The sequence below is a fragment of the Lissotriton helveticus genome, chromosome 6, assembly GCF_964261635.1.
Source record: "Lissotriton helveticus chromosome 6, aLisHel1.1, whole genome shotgun sequence".
Taxonomy (NCBI): domain Eukaryota; kingdom Metazoa; phylum Chordata; class Amphibia; order Caudata; family Salamandridae; genus Lissotriton; species Lissotriton helveticus.
Window position 1 is genome coordinate 365,458,662 of NC_136067.1, and position 14,139 is coordinate 365,472,800.

General features: G+C 52.7%; 11 non-coding genes and 2 pseudogenes across 11 annotated transcripts; all 13 read right to left on the bottom strand.

The window, feature by feature from the left end:
• Positions 1-306: 306 nt before the first annotated feature.
• On the bottom strand, positions 307-509 carry LOC144764391 (U2 spliceosomal RNA; annotated as a pseudogene).
• Positions 510-940: 431 nt separating this feature from the next.
• On the bottom strand, positions 941-1,131 carry LOC144764523 (U2 spliceosomal RNA). The gene has a single exon (XR_013596591.1). It is a non-coding gene; the product is annotated as a U2 spliceosomal RNA (small nuclear RNA).
• Positions 1,132-2,137: 1,006 nt separating this feature from the next.
• LOC144765135 (U2 spliceosomal RNA) lies at positions 2,138-2,328 on the bottom strand. Its single transcript, XR_013597148.1, has one exon. It is a non-coding gene; the product is annotated as a U2 spliceosomal RNA (small nuclear RNA).
• A 999-nt stretch (positions 2,329-3,327) lies between these two features.
• On the bottom strand, positions 3,328-3,518 carry LOC144765148 (U2 spliceosomal RNA). The gene has a single exon (XR_013597159.1). It is a non-coding gene; the product is annotated as a U2 spliceosomal RNA (small nuclear RNA).
• A 1,003-nt stretch (positions 3,519-4,521) lies between these two features.
• On the bottom strand, positions 4,522-4,695 carry LOC144764374 (U2 spliceosomal RNA; annotated as a pseudogene).
• Positions 4,696-5,157: 462 nt separating this feature from the next.
• On the bottom strand, positions 5,158-5,348 carry LOC144764525 (U2 spliceosomal RNA). The gene has a single exon (XR_013596593.1). It is a non-coding gene; the product is annotated as a U2 spliceosomal RNA (small nuclear RNA).
• Positions 5,349-6,342: 994 nt separating this feature from the next.
• Positions 6,343-6,533, bottom strand: LOC144765160 (U2 spliceosomal RNA). The gene has a single exon (XR_013597170.1). It is a non-coding gene; the product is annotated as a U2 spliceosomal RNA (small nuclear RNA).
• A 1,002-nt stretch (positions 6,534-7,535) lies between these two features.
• On the bottom strand, positions 7,536-7,726 carry LOC144765172 (U2 spliceosomal RNA). The gene has a single exon (XR_013597181.1). It is a non-coding gene; the product is annotated as a U2 spliceosomal RNA (small nuclear RNA).
• Positions 7,727-8,732: 1,006 nt separating this feature from the next.
• Positions 8,733-8,923, bottom strand: LOC144765183 (U2 spliceosomal RNA). Its single transcript, XR_013597192.1, has one exon. It is a non-coding gene; the product is annotated as a U2 spliceosomal RNA (small nuclear RNA).
• A 987-nt stretch (positions 8,924-9,910) lies between these two features.
• Positions 9,911-10,101, bottom strand: LOC144765195 (U2 spliceosomal RNA). The gene has a single exon (XR_013597203.1). It is a non-coding gene; the product is annotated as a U2 spliceosomal RNA (small nuclear RNA).
• Positions 10,102-11,112: 1,011 nt separating this feature from the next.
• LOC144765207 (U2 spliceosomal RNA) lies at positions 11,113-11,303 on the bottom strand. The gene has a single exon (XR_013597214.1). It is a non-coding gene; the product is annotated as a U2 spliceosomal RNA (small nuclear RNA).
• A 998-nt stretch (positions 11,304-12,301) lies between these two features.
• LOC144765219 (U2 spliceosomal RNA) lies at positions 12,302-12,492 on the bottom strand. The gene has a single exon (XR_013597225.1). It is a non-coding gene; the product is annotated as a U2 spliceosomal RNA (small nuclear RNA).
• Positions 12,493-13,489: 997 nt separating this feature from the next.
• LOC144765230 (U2 spliceosomal RNA) lies at positions 13,490-13,680 on the bottom strand. The gene has a single exon (XR_013597236.1). It is a non-coding gene; the product is annotated as a U2 spliceosomal RNA (small nuclear RNA).
• Between the last annotated feature and the right edge of the window lie 459 nt (positions 13,681-14,139).

The window sequence follows — 14,139 nt, forward strand, 5'->3', positions numbered from 1 at the left end:
GGAAAAACAGTCTTTTTCCGACGTTTGTCTCTTTTCAAAGTGCAGCGTCTGGATGGAGAAGGGGAGAAATAAAGAAATAATTTTTTATTTGTATTTTTTTTCGTAAACCCGAAAAATTCATAAATAAATAACGCACGGCCCGGGTGCGGCAAATAAGTCAAATAAATACATAAATAAGGCAAGACACGGTGACCAGTTTGCTTTTATTCACACGCAAACACAATAGCGCCACTTTACAGGGTTTGGTAGTGGAGCGCTACTCTCGTTTTCTCGTCTATTTTTCAACAGCATTGTTTTCCCCGGGTGGGGAAGTGCACCATTCCTGGAGGTACTGCAATACCAGGTTGATGCGTGGAGTGGACAGAGCAAGCTCCTATTCCATCTCCCTGTTCCAAAAATCAATTTAATATATGGTCCCCAGATAGAGGACGTATCAGATATTAAACTGATAAGAACAGATTTTTTTTTTTTTTTTTGTCCTACCCGTCACACCCTCAGTCAGCAGGTCTGGCCAGTCTGCCACACCCACCGGCCTTGCCCTTCAACCGAGCCGTCTCGCCTGGCCTACTTGCCCAGGGGGTACTAGGCATGGCTTATCTTTTCAGCCAACCCCGGTCTGTCCTGCTACTACCTCCATCCAGCAGCCAACCAGCCCAGCTGAAAGCGGGGAACCAATCCGCAGACAGCCATTAGCTGGTTGGCCTTGTGCCGGTCGGACCTAGGAGGGTTCGCCTGGACAGGGGGGCGACTTAGCCTTCCAGCCATGCCGTTCGGCCCTGTCGTTCCATCCAAGGTCATCAGCCCGGTTGTCAAACAAAGCCGGTTGGCACAGCAGCCCAGTCTCGCCTGCTGACCTACGAAAAAAATCGCCATTCAGCCGGCCTGCCAGTCAGCCCCCACTGGGGTACTGCCCAACAGTCCAGCATGCCAGGCTACTAAAAACGTTATGACATTACTGTCATATGCGTAATGACATTGCTGTCATTGTCGATCCGGAACCGAATCTCGTTTCTACGTATTGGGAATATCATTGACACACAAAGTTCAATGAGCACATCCCAACTGACCGCCCTCCCCTAGGGGAGGCAAGTGAAACTACACTTGATCTTAGCCAAAAGGCCGAGAAGCGATAACCAGAATGGTGCCAGAATTAACGCCTCCCGAAGAAATCCACCTGGCTGACCCGGACCGGGGTCTTCCCTTGCACCGTCGCTGGACGCCCTTTCGCCTCTTTTTCAGACTCCCAGCAAGAGTTCATCATGTGCCGGTGGAAAGGAGGTCCCGGCCACAGGCCTTCTCCCGGCTCCCAGAGTCCTCCTGGGCTGTCGCCTCATTAGGCGTCACTTAGCATACCCACGTTGTCCTCTTTCTAGTATTTGCATGCCCCGCCCCTTCCTGCGCACTGCTTCCAGCCGGCTGGCCAGAAAGCCTGGCAGCCAGGGGATGCTGGGAAGCAGCCCAGGATGCCCTGGACAGCTCCCGGACCGGAAATGGACGGCACCTGGCCCCTCGCCCTCGCTTGCCGGGGACACTACTCCCCTGCAGCCTAAGGCCTATAGATAAGGCTTGGCCGTTCGTGGCCGTTCGGGGACGGGCGGGGCGGGCAGAGAAGGAAAAGGACTCTGTATTTTTCTTCTTGCTCAGAGAAGCCAAGGGCAGTGTCCACTTCTCTGCCTGCCAGCCAGCCAGCCTGCCTGCCTGCCTGCCTCCCTCCCTCCCTCCCTCCCTCCCTCCCTCCCTCCATCCATCCATCCTACTGACTTGCTGGGAACCTTCTTCCATTCGTTCCCCAGTGAAATGGATCCAAAACCAATGAAACTCTGCTGCTGGAAAAACAGTCTTTTTCCGACGTTTATCTCTTTTCAAAGTGCAGCGTCTGGATGGAGAAGGGGAGAAATAAAGAAATAATTTTTTATTTGTATTTTTTTTCGTAAACCCGAAAAATTCATAAATAAATAACGCACGGCCCGGGTGCGGCAAATAAGTCAAATAAATACATAAATAAGGCAAGACACGGTGACCAGTTTGCTTTTATTCACACGCAAACACAATAGCGCCACTTTACAGGGTTTGGTAGTGGAGCGCTACTCTCGTTTTCTCGTCTATTTTTCAACAGCATTGTTGTTTTCCCCGGGTGGGGAAGTGCACCATTCCTGGAGGTACTGCAATACCAGGTTGATGCGTGGAGTGGACAGAGCAAGCTCCTATTCCATCTCCCTGTTCCAAAAATCAATTTAATATATGGTCCCCAGATAGAGGACGTATCAGATATTAAACTGATAAGAACAGATACTACACTTGATCTTAGCCAAAAGGCCGAGAAGCGATAACCAGAATGGTGCCAGAATTAACGCCTCCCGAAGAAATCCACCTGGCTGACCCGGACCGGGGTCTTCCCTTGCACCGTCGCTGGACGCCCTTTCGCCTCTTTTTCAGACTCCCAGCAAGAGTTCATCATGTGCCGGTGGAAAGGAGGTCCCGGCCACAGGCCTTCTCCCGGCTCCCAGAGTCCTCCTGGGCTGTCGCCTCATTAGGCGTCACTTAGCATACCCACGTTGTCCTCTTTCTAGTATTTGCATGCCCCGCCCCTTCCTGCGCACTGCTTCCAGCCGGCTGGCCAGAAAGCCTGGCAGCCAGGGGATGCTGGGAAGCAGCCCAGGATGCCCTGGACAGCTCCCGGACCGGAAATGGACGGCACCTGGCCCCTCGCCCTCGCTTGCCGGGGACACTACTCCCCTGCAGCCTAAGGCCTATAGATAAGGCTTGGCCGTTCGTGGCCGTTCGGGGACGGGCGGGGCGGGCAGAGAAGGAAAAGGACTCTGTATTTTTCTTCTTGCTCAGAGAAGCCAAGGGCAGTGTCCACTTCTCTGCCAGCCAGCCAGCCTGCCTGCCTGCCTGCCTCCCTCCCTCCCTCCCTCCCTCCCTGCCTCCCTCCCTCCATCCATCCTACTGACTTGCTGGGAACCTTCTTCCATTCGTTCCCCAGTGAAATGGATCCAAAACCAATGAAACTCTGCTGCTGGAAAAACAGTCTTTTTCCGACGTTTGTCTCTTTTCAAAGTGCAGCGTCTGGATGGAGAAGGGGAGAAATAAAGAAATAATTTTTTATTTGTATTTTTTTTCGTAAACCCGAAAAATTCATAAATAAATAACGCACGGCCCGGGTGCGGCAAATAAGTCAAATAAATACATAAATAAGGCAAGACACGGTGACCAGTTTGCTTTTATTCACACGCAAACACAATAGCGCCACTTTACAGGGTTTGGTAGTGGAGCGCTACTCTCGTTTTCTCGTCTATTTTTCAACAGCATTGTTTTCCCCGGGTGGGGAAGTGCACCATTCCTGGAGGTACTGCAATACCAGGTTGATGCGTGGAGTGGACAGAGCAAGCTCCTATTCCATCTCCCTGTTCCAAAAATCAATTTAATATATGGTCCCCAGATAGAGGACGTATCAGATATTAAACTGATAAGAACAGATACTACACTTGATCTTAGCCAAAAGGCCGAGAAGCGATAACCAGAATGGTGCCAGAATTAACGCCTCCCGAAGAAATCCACCTGGCTGACCCGGACCGGGGTCTTCCCTTGCACCGTCGCTGGACGCCCTTTCGCCTCTTTTTCAGACTCCCAGCAAGAGTTCATCATGTGCCGGTGGAAAGGAGGTCCCGGCCACAGGCCTTCTCCCGGCTCCCAGAGTCCTCCTGGGCTGTCGCCTCATTAGGCGTCACTTAGCATACCCACGTTGTCCTCTTTCTAGTATTTGCATGCCCCGCCCCTTCCTGCGCACTGCTTCCAGCCGGCTGGCCAGAAAGCCTGGCAGCCAGGGGATGCTGGGAAGCAGCCCAGGATGCCCTGGACAGCTCCCGGACCGGAAATGGACGGCACCTGGCCCCTCGCCCTCGCTTGCCGGGGACACTACTCCCCTGCAGCCTAAGGCCTATAGATAAGGCTTGGCCGTTCGTGGCCGTTCGGGGACGGGCGGGGCGGGCAGAGAAGGAAAAGGACTCTGTATTTTTCTTCTTGCTCAGAGAAGCCAAGGGCAGTGTCCACTTCTCTGCCTGCCAGCCAGCCAGCCTGCCTGCCTGCCTGCCTCCCTCCCTCCCTCCCTCCCTCCCTCCCTCCCTCCATCCATCCATCCTACTGACTTGCTGGGAACCTTCTTCCATTCGTTCCCCAGTGAAATGGATCCAAAACCAATGAAACTCTGCTGCTGGAAAAACAGTCTTTTTCCGACGTTTGTCTCTTTTCAAAGTGCAGCGTCTGGATGGAGAAGGGGAGAAATAAAGAAATAATTTTTTATTTGTATTTTTTTTCGTAAACCCGAAAAATTCATAAATAAATAACGCACGGCCCGGGTGCGGCAAATAAGTCAAATAAATACATAAATAAGGCAAGACACGGTGACCAGTTTGCTTTTATTCACACGCAAACACAATAGCGCCACTTTACAGGGTTTGGTAGTGGAGCGCTACTCTCGTTTTCTCGTCTATTTTTCAACAGCATTGTTTTCCCCGGGTGGGGAAGTGCACCATTCCTGGAGGTACTGCAATACCAGGTTGATGCGTGGAGTGGACAGAGCAAGCTCCTATTCCATCTCCCTGTTCCAAAAATCAATTTAATATATGGTCCCCAGATAGAGGACGTATCAGATATTAAACTGATAAGAACAGATTTTTTTTTTTTTTTCCATGTCCTACCCGTCACACCCTCAGTCAGCAGGTCTGGCCAGTCTGCCACACCCACCGGCCTTGCCCTTCAACCGAGCCGTCTCGCCTGGCCTACTTGCCCAGGGGGTACTAGGCATGGCTTATCTTTTCAGCCAACCCCGGTCTGTCCTGCTACTACCTCCATCCAGCAGCCAACCAGCCCAGCTGAAAGCGGGGAACCAATCCGCAGACAGCCATTAGCTGGTTGGCCTTGTGCCGGTCGGACCTAGGAGGGTTCGCCTGGACAGGGGGGCGACTTAGCCTTCCAGCCATGCCGTTCGGCCCTGTCGTTCCATCCAAGGTCATCAGCCCGGTTGTCAAACAAAGCCGGTTGGCACAGCAGCCCAGTCTCGCCTGCTGACCTACGAAAAAAATCGCCATTCAGCCGGCCTGCCAGTCAGCCCCCACTGGGGTACTGCCCAACAGTCCAGCATGCCAGGCTACTAAAAACGTTATGACATTACTGTCATATGCGTAATGACATTGCTGTCATTGTCGATCCGGAACCGAATCTCGTTTCTACGTATTGGGAATATCATTGACACACAAAGTTCAATGAGCACATCCCAACTGACCGCCCTCCCCTAGGGGAGGCAAGTGAAACTACACTTGATCTTAGCCAAAAGGCCGAGAAGCGATAACCAGAATGGTGCCAGAATTAACGCCTCCCGAAGAAATCCACCTGGCTGACCCGGACCGGGGTCTTCCCTTGCACCGTCGCTGGACGCCCTTTCGCCTCTTTTTCAGACTCCCAGCAAGAGTTCATCATGTGCCGGTGGAAAGGAGGTCCCGGCCACAGGCCTTCTCCCGGCTCCCAGAGTCCTCCTGGGCTGTCGCCTCATTAGGCGTCACTTAGCATACCCACGTTGTCCTCTTTCTAGTATTTGCATGCCCCGCCCCTTCCTGCGCACTGCTTCCAGCCGGCTGGCCAGAAAGCCTGGCAGCCAGGGGATGCTGGGAAGCAGCCCAGGATGCCCTGGACAGCTCCCGGACCGGAAATGGACGGCACCTGGCCCCTCGCCCTCGCTTGCCGGGGACACTACTCCCCTGCAGCCTAAGGCCTATAGATAAGGCTTGGCCGTTCGTGGCCGTTGCGGGGCGGGCAGAGAAGGAAAAGGACTCTGTATTTTTCTTCTTGCTCAGAGAAGCCAAGGGCAGTGTCCACTTCTCTGCCTGCCAGCCAGCCAGCCTGCCTGCCTGCCTGCCTCCCTCCCTCCCTCCCTCCCTCCCTCCCTCCCTCCATCCATCCATCCTACTGACTTGCTGGGAACCTTCTTCCATTCGTTCCCCAGTGAAATGGATCCAAAACCAATGAAACTCTGCTGCTGGAAAAACAGTCTTTTTCCGACGTTTGTCTCTTTTCAAAGTGCAGCGTCTGGATGGAGAAGGGGAGAAATAAAGAAATAATTTTTTATTTGTATTTTTTTTCGTAAACCCGAAAAATTCATAAATAAATAACGCACGGCCCGGGTGCGGCAAATAAGTCAAATAAATACATAAATAAGGCAAGACACGGTGACCAGTTTGCTTTTATTCACACGCAAACACAATAGCGCCACTTTACAGGGTTTGGTAGTGGAGCGCTACTCTCGTTTTCTCGTCTATTTTTCAACAGCATTGTTTTCCCCGGGTGGGGAAGTGCACCATTCCTGGAGGTACTGCAATACCAGGTTGATGCGTGGAGTGGACAGAGCAAGCTCCTATTCCATCTCCCTGTTCCAAAAATCAATTTAATATATGGTCCCCAGATAGAGGACGTATCAGATATTAAACTGATAAGAACAGATACTACACTTGATCTTAGCCAAAAGGCCGAGAAGCGATAACCAGAATGGTGCCAGAATTAACGCCTCCCGAAGAAATCCACCTGGCTGACCCGGACCGGGGTCTTCCCTTGCACCGTCGCTGGACGCCCTTTCGCCTCTTTTTCAGACTCCCAGCAAGAGTTCATCATGTGCCGGTGGAAAGGAGGTCCCGGCCACAGGCCTTCTCCCGGCTCCCAGAGTCCTCCTGGGCTGTCGCCTCATTAGGCGTCACTTAGCATACCCACGTTGTCCTCTTTCTAGTATTTGCATGCCCCGCCCCTTCCTGCGCACTGCTTCCAGCCGGCTGGCCAGAAAGCCTGGCAGCCAGGGGATGCTGGGAAGCAGCCCAGGATGCCCTGGACAGCTCCCGGACCGGAAATGGACGGCACCTGGCCCCTCGCCCTCGCTTGCCGGGGACACTACTCCCCTGCAGCCTAAGGCCTATAGATAAGGCTTGGCCGTTCGTGGCCGTTCGGGGACGGGCGGGGCGGGCAGAGAAGGAAAAGGACTCTGTATTTTTCTTCTTGCTCAGAGAAGCCAAGGGCAGTGTCCACTTCTCTGCCTGCCAGCCAGCCAGCCTGCCTGCCTGCCTCCCTCCCTCCCTCCCTCCCTCCCTCCCTCCCTCCATCCATCCATCCTACTGACTTGCTGGGAACCTTCTTCCATTCGTTCCCCAGTGAAATGGATCCAAAACCAATGAAACTCTGCTGCTGGAAAAACAGTCTTTTTCCGACGTTTATCTCTTTTCAAAGTGCAGCGTCTGGATGGAGAAGGGGAGAAATAAAGAAATAATTTTTTATTTGTATTTTTTTTCGTAAACCCGAAAAATTCATAAATAAATAACGCACGGCCCGGGTGCGGCAAATAAGTCAAATAAATACATAAATAAGGCAAGACACGGTGACCAGTTTGCTTTTATTCACACGCAAACACAATAGCGCCACTTTACAGGGTTTGGTAGTGGAGCGCTACTCTCGTTTTCTCGTCTATTTTTCAACAGCATTGTTGTTTTCCCCGGGTGGGGAAGTGCACCATTCCTGGAGGTACTGCAATACCAGGTTGATGCGTGGAGTGGACAGAGCAAGCTCCTATTCCATCTCCCTGTTCCAAAAATCAATTTAATATATGGTCCCCAGATAGAGGACGTATCAGATATTAAACTGATAAGAACAGATACTACACTTGATCTTAGCCAAAAGGCCGAGAAGCGATAACCAGAATGGTGCCAGAATTAACGCCTCCCGAAGAAATCCACCTGGCTGACCCGGACCGGGGTCTTCCCTTGCACCGTCGCTGGACGCCCTTTCGCCTCTTTTTCAGACTCCCAGCAAGAGTTCATCATGTGCCGGTGGAAAGGAGGTCCCGGCCACAGGCCTTCTCCCGGCTCCCAGAGTCCTCCTGGGCTGTCGCCTCATTAGGCGTCACTTAGCATACCCACGTTGTCCTCTTTCTAGTATTTGCATGCCCCGCCCCTTCCTGCGCACTGCTTCCAGCCGGCTGGCCAGAAAGCCTGGCAGCCAGGGGATGCTGGGAAGCAGCCCAGGATGCCCTGGACAGCTCCCGGACCGGAAATGGACGGCACCTGGCCCCTCGCCCTCGCTTGCCGGGGACACTACTCCCCTGCAGCCTAAGGCCTATAGATAAGGCTTGGCCGTTCGTGGCCGTTCGGGGACGGGCGGGGCGGGCAGAGAAGGAAAAGGACTCTGTATTTTTCTTCTTGCTCAGAGAAGCCAAGGGCAGTGTCCACTTCTCTGCCTGCCAGCCAGCCAGCCTGCCTGCCTGCCTGCCTCCCTCCCTCCCTCCCTCCCTCCCTCCCTCCCTCCATCCATCCATCCTACTGACTTGCTGGGAACCTTCTTCCATTCGTTCCCCAGTGAAATGGATCCAAAACCAATGAAACTCTGCTGCTGGAAAAACAGTCTTTTTCCGACGTTTATCTCTTTTCAAAGTGCAGCGTCTGGATGGAGAAGGGGAGAAATAAAGAAATAATTTTTTATTTGTATTTTTTTTCGTAAACCCGAAAAATTCATAAATAAATAACGCACGGCCCGGGTGCGGCAAATAAGTCAAATAAATACATAAATAAGGCAAGACACGGTGACCAGTTTGCTTTTATTCACACGCAAACACAATAGCGCCACTTTACAGGGTTTGGTAGTGGAGCGCTACTCTCGTTTTCTCGTCTATTTTTCAACAGCATTGTTGTTTTCCCCGGGTGGGGAAGTGCACCATTCCTGGAGGTACTGCAATACCAGGTTGATGCGTGGAGTGGACAGAGCAAGCTCCTATTCCATCTCCCTGTTCCAAAAATCAATTTAATATATGGTCCCCAGATAGAGGACGTATCAGATATTAAACTGATAAGAACAGATACTACACTTGATCTTAGCCAAAAGGCCGAGAAGCGATAACCAGAATGGTGCCAGAATTAACGCCTCCCGAAGAAATCCACCTGGCTGACCCGGACCGGGGTCTTCCCTTGCACCGTCGCTGGACGCCCTTTCGCCTCTTTTTCAGACTCCCAGCAAGAGTTCATCATGTGCCGGTGGAAAGGAGGTCCCGGCCACAGGCCTTCTCCCGGCTCCCAGAGTCCTCCTGGGCTGTCGCCTCATTAGGCGTCACTTAGCATACCCACGTTGTCCTCTTTCTAGTATTTGCATGCCCCGCCCCTTCCTGCGCACTGCTTCCAGCCGGCTGGCCAGAAAGCCTGGCAGCCAGGGGATGCTGGGAAGCAGCCCAGGATGCCCTGGACAGCTCCCGGACCGGAAATGGACGGCACCTGGCCCCTCGCCCTCGCTTGCCGGGGACACTACTCCCCTGCAGCCTAAGGCCTATAGATAAGGCTTGGCCGTTCGTGGCCGTTCGGGGACGGGCGGGGCGGGCAGAGAAGGAAAAGGACTCTGTATTTTTCTTCTTGCTCAGAGAAGCCAAGGGCAGTGTCCACTTCTCTGCCAGCCAGCCAGCCTGCCTGCCTGCCTGCCTCCCTCCCTCCCTGCCTCCCTCCCTCCATCCATCCTACTGACTTGCTGGGAACCTTCTTCCATTCGTTCCCCAGTGAAATGGATCCAAAACCAATGAAACTCTGCTGCTGGAAAAACAGTCTTTTTCCGACGTTTGTCTCTTTTCAAAGTGCAGCGTCTGGATGGAGAAGGGGAGAAATAAAGAAATAATTTTTTATTTGTATTTTTTTTCGTAAACCCGAAAAATTCATAAATAAATAACGCACGGCCCGGGTGCGGCAAATAAGTCAAATAAATACATAAATAAGGCAAGACACGGTGACCAGTTTGCTTTTATTCACACGCAAACACAATAGCGCCACTTTACAGGGTTTGGTAGTGGAGCGCTACTCTCGTTTTCTCGTCTATTTTTCAACAGCATTGTTTTCCCCGGGTGGGGAAGTGCACCATTCCTGGAGGTACTGCAATACCAGGTTGATGCGTGGAGTGGACAGAGCAAGCTCCTATTCCATCTCCCTGTTCCAAAAATCAATTTAATATATGGTCCCCAGATAGAGGACGTATCAGATATTAAACTGATAAGAACAGATACTACACTTGATCTTAGCCAAAAGGCCGAGAAGCGATAACCAGAATGGTGCCAGAATTAACGCCTCCCGAAGAAATCCACCTGGCTGACCCGGACCACCCGGACCGGGGTCTTCCCTTGCACCGTCGCTGGACGCCCTTTCGCCTCTTTTTCAGACTCCCAGCAAGAGTTCATCATGTGCCGGTGGAAAGGAGGTCCCGGCCACAGGCCTTCTCCCGGCTCCCAGAGTCCTCCTGGGCTGTCGCCTCATTAGGCGTCACTTAGCATACCCACGTTGTCCTCTTTCTAGTATTTGCATGCCCCGCCCCTTCCTGCGCACTGCTTCCAGCCGGCTGGCCAGAAAGCCTGGCAGCCAGGGGATGCTGGGAAGCAGCCCAGGATGCCCTGGACAGCTCCCGGACCGGAAATGGACGGCACCTGGCCCCTCGCCCTCGCTTGCCGGGGACACTACTCCCCTGCAGCCTAAGGCCTATAGATAAGGCTTGGCCGTTCGTGGCCGTTCGGGGACGGGCGGGGCGGGCAGAGAAGGAAAAGGACTCTGTATTTTTCTTCTTGCTCAGAGAAGCCAAGGGCAGTGTCCACTTCTCTGCCTGCCAGCCAGCCAGCCTGCCTGCCTGCCTCCCTCCCTCCCTCCCTCCCTCCCTCCCTCCCTCCATCCATCCATCCTACTGACTTGCTGGGAACCTTCTTCCATTCGTTCCCCAGTGAAATGGATCCAAAACCAATGAAACTCTGCTGCTGGAAAAACAGTCTTTTTCCGACGTTTATCTCTTTTCAAAGTGCAGCGTCTGGATGGAGAAGGGGAGAAATAAAGAAATAATTTTTTATTTGTATTTTTTTTCGTAAACCCGAAAAATTCATAAATAAATAACGCACGGCCCGGGTGCGGCAAATAAGTCAAATAAATACATAAATAAGGCAAGACACGGTGACCAGTTTGCTTTTATTCACACGCAAACACAATAGCGCCACTTTACAGGGTTTGGTAGTGGAGCGCTACTCTCGTTTTCTCGTCTATTTTTCAACAGCATTGTTGTTTTCCCCGGGTGGGGAAGTGCACCATTCCTGGAGGTACTGCAATACCAGGTTGATGCGTGGAGTGGACAGAGCAAGCTCCTATTCCATCTCCCTGTTCCAAAAATCAATTTAATATATGGTCCCCAGATAGAGGACGTATCAGATATTAAACTGATAAGAACAGATACTACACTTGATCTTAGCCAAAAGGCCGAGAAGCGATAACCAGAATGGTGCCAGAATTAACGCCTCCCGAAGAAATCCACCTGGCTGACCCGGACCGGGGTCTTCCCTTGCACCGTCGCTGGACGCCCTTTCGCCTCTTTTTCAGACTCCCAGCAAGAGTTCATCATGTGCCGGTGGAAAGGAGGTCCCGGCCACAGGCCTTCTCCCGGCTCCCAGAGTCCTCCTGGGCTGTCGCCTCATTAGGCGTCACTTAGCATACCCACGTTGTCCTCTTTCTAGTATTTGCATGCCCCGCCCCTTCCTGCGCACTGCTTCCAGCCGGCTGGCCAGAAAGCCTGGCAGCCAGGGGATGCTGGGAAGCAGCCCAGGATGCCCTGGACAGCTCCCGGACCGGAAATGGACGGCACCTGGCCCCTCGCCCTCGCTTGCCGGGGACACTACTCCCCTGCAGCCTAAGGCCTATAGATAAGGCTTGGCCGTTCGTGGCCGTTCGGGGACGGGCGGGGCGGGCAGAGAAGGAAAAGGACTCTGTATTTTTCTTCTTGCTCAGAGAAGCCAAGGGCAGTGTCCACTTCTCTGCCTGCCAGCCAGCCAGCCTGCCTGCCTGCCTCCCTCCCTCCCTCCCTCCCTCCCTCCCTCCATCCATCCATCCTACTGACTTGCTGGGAACCTTCTTCCATTCGTTCCCCAGTGAAATGGATCCAAAACCAATGAAACTCTGCTGCTGGAAAAACAGTCTTTTTCCGACGTTTATCTCTTTTCAAAGTGCAGCGTCTGGATGGAGAAGGGGAGAAATAAAGAAATAATTTTTTATTTGTATTTTTTTTCGTAAACCCGAAAAATTCATAAATAAATAACGCACGGCCCGGGTGCGGCAAATAAGTCAAATAAATACATAAATAAGGCAAGACACGGTGACCAGTTTGCTTTTATTCACACGCAAACACAATAGCGCCACTTTACAGGGTTTGGTAGTGGAGCGCTACTCTCGTTTTCTCGTCTATTTTTCAACAGCATTGTTGTTTTCCCCGGGTGGGGAAGTGCACCATTCCTGGAGGTACTGCAATACCAGGTTGATGCGTGGAGTGGACAGAGCAAGCTCCTATTCCATCTCCCTGTTCCAAAAATCAATTTAATATATGGTCCCCAGATAGAGGACGTATCAGATATTAAACTGATAAGAACAGATACTACACTTGATCTTAGCCAAAAGGCCGAGAAGCGATAACCAGAATGGTGCCAGAATTAACGCCTCCCGAAGAAATCCACCTGGCTGACCCGGACCGGGGTCTTCCCTTGCACCGTCGCTGGACGCCCTTTCGCCTCTTTTTCAGACTCCCACAAGAGTTCATCATGTGCCGGTGGAAAGGAGGTCCCGGCCACAGGCCTTCTCCCGGCTCCCAGAGTCCTCCTGGGCTGTCGCCTCATTAGGCGTCACTTAGCATACCCACGTTGTCCTCTTTCTAGTATTTGCATGCCCCGCCCCTTCCTGCGCACTGCTTCCAGCCGGCTGGCCAGAAAGCCTGGCAGCCAGGGGATGCTGGGAAGCAGCCCAGGATGCCCTGGACAGCTCCCGGACCGGAAATGGACGGCACCTGGCCCCTCGCCCTCGCTTGCCGGGGACACTACTCCCCTGCAGCCTAAGGCCTATAGATAAGGCTTGGCCGTTCGTGGCCGTTCGGGGACGGGCGGGGCGGGCAGAGAAGGAAAAGGACTCTGTATTTTTCTTCTTGCTCAGAGAAGCCAAGGGCAGTGTCCACTTCTCTGCCTGCCAGCCAGCCAGCCTGCCTGCCTGCCTCCCTCCCTCCCTCCCTCCCTCCCTCCCTCCATCCATCCATCCTACTGACTTGCTGGGAACCTTCTTCCATTCGTTCCCCAGTGAAATGGATCCAAAACCAATGAAACTCTGCTGCTGGAAAAACAGTCTTTTTCCGACGTTTATCTCTTTTCAAAGTGCAGCGTCTGGATGGAGAAGGGGAGAAATAAAGAAATAATTTTTTATTTGTATTTTTTTTCGTAAACCCGAAAAATTCATAAATAAATAACGCACGGCCCGGGTGCGGCAAATAAGTCAAATAAATACATAAATAAGGCAAGACACGGTGACCAGTTTGCTTTTATTCACACGCAAACACAATAGCGCCACTTTACAGGGTTTGGTAGTGGAGCGCTACTCTCGTTTTCTCGTCTATTTTTCAACAGCATTGTTGTTTTCCCCGGGTGGGGAAGTGCACCATTCCTGGAGGTACTGCAATACCAGGTTGATGCGTGGAGTGGACAGAGCAAGCTCCTATTCCATCTCCCTGTTCCAAAAATCAATTTAATATATGGTCCCCAGATAGAGGACGTATCAGATATTAAACTGATAAGAACAGATACTACACTTGATCTTAGCCAAAAGGCCGAGAAGCGATAACCAGAATGGTGCCAGAATTAACGCCTCCCGAAGAAATCCACCTGGCTGACCCGGACCGGGGTCTTCCCTTGCACCGTCGCTGGACGCCCTTTCGCCTCTTTTTCAGACTCCCACAAGAGTTCATCATGTGCCGGTGGAAAGGAGGTCCCGGCCACAGGCCTTCTCCCGGCTCCCAGAGTCCTCCTGGGCTGTCGCCTCATTAGGCGTCACTTAGCATACCCACGTTGTCCTCTTTCTAGTATTTGCATGCCCCGCCCCTTCCTGCGCACTGCTTCCAGCCGGCTGGCCAGAAAGCCTGGCAGCCAGGGGATGCTGGGAAGCAGCCCAGGATGCCCTGGACAGCTCCCGGACCGGAAATGGACGGCACCTGGCCCCTCGCCCTCGCTTGCCGGGGACACTACTCCCCTGCAGCCTAAGGCCTATAGATAAGGCTTGGCCGTTCGTGGCCGTTCGGGGA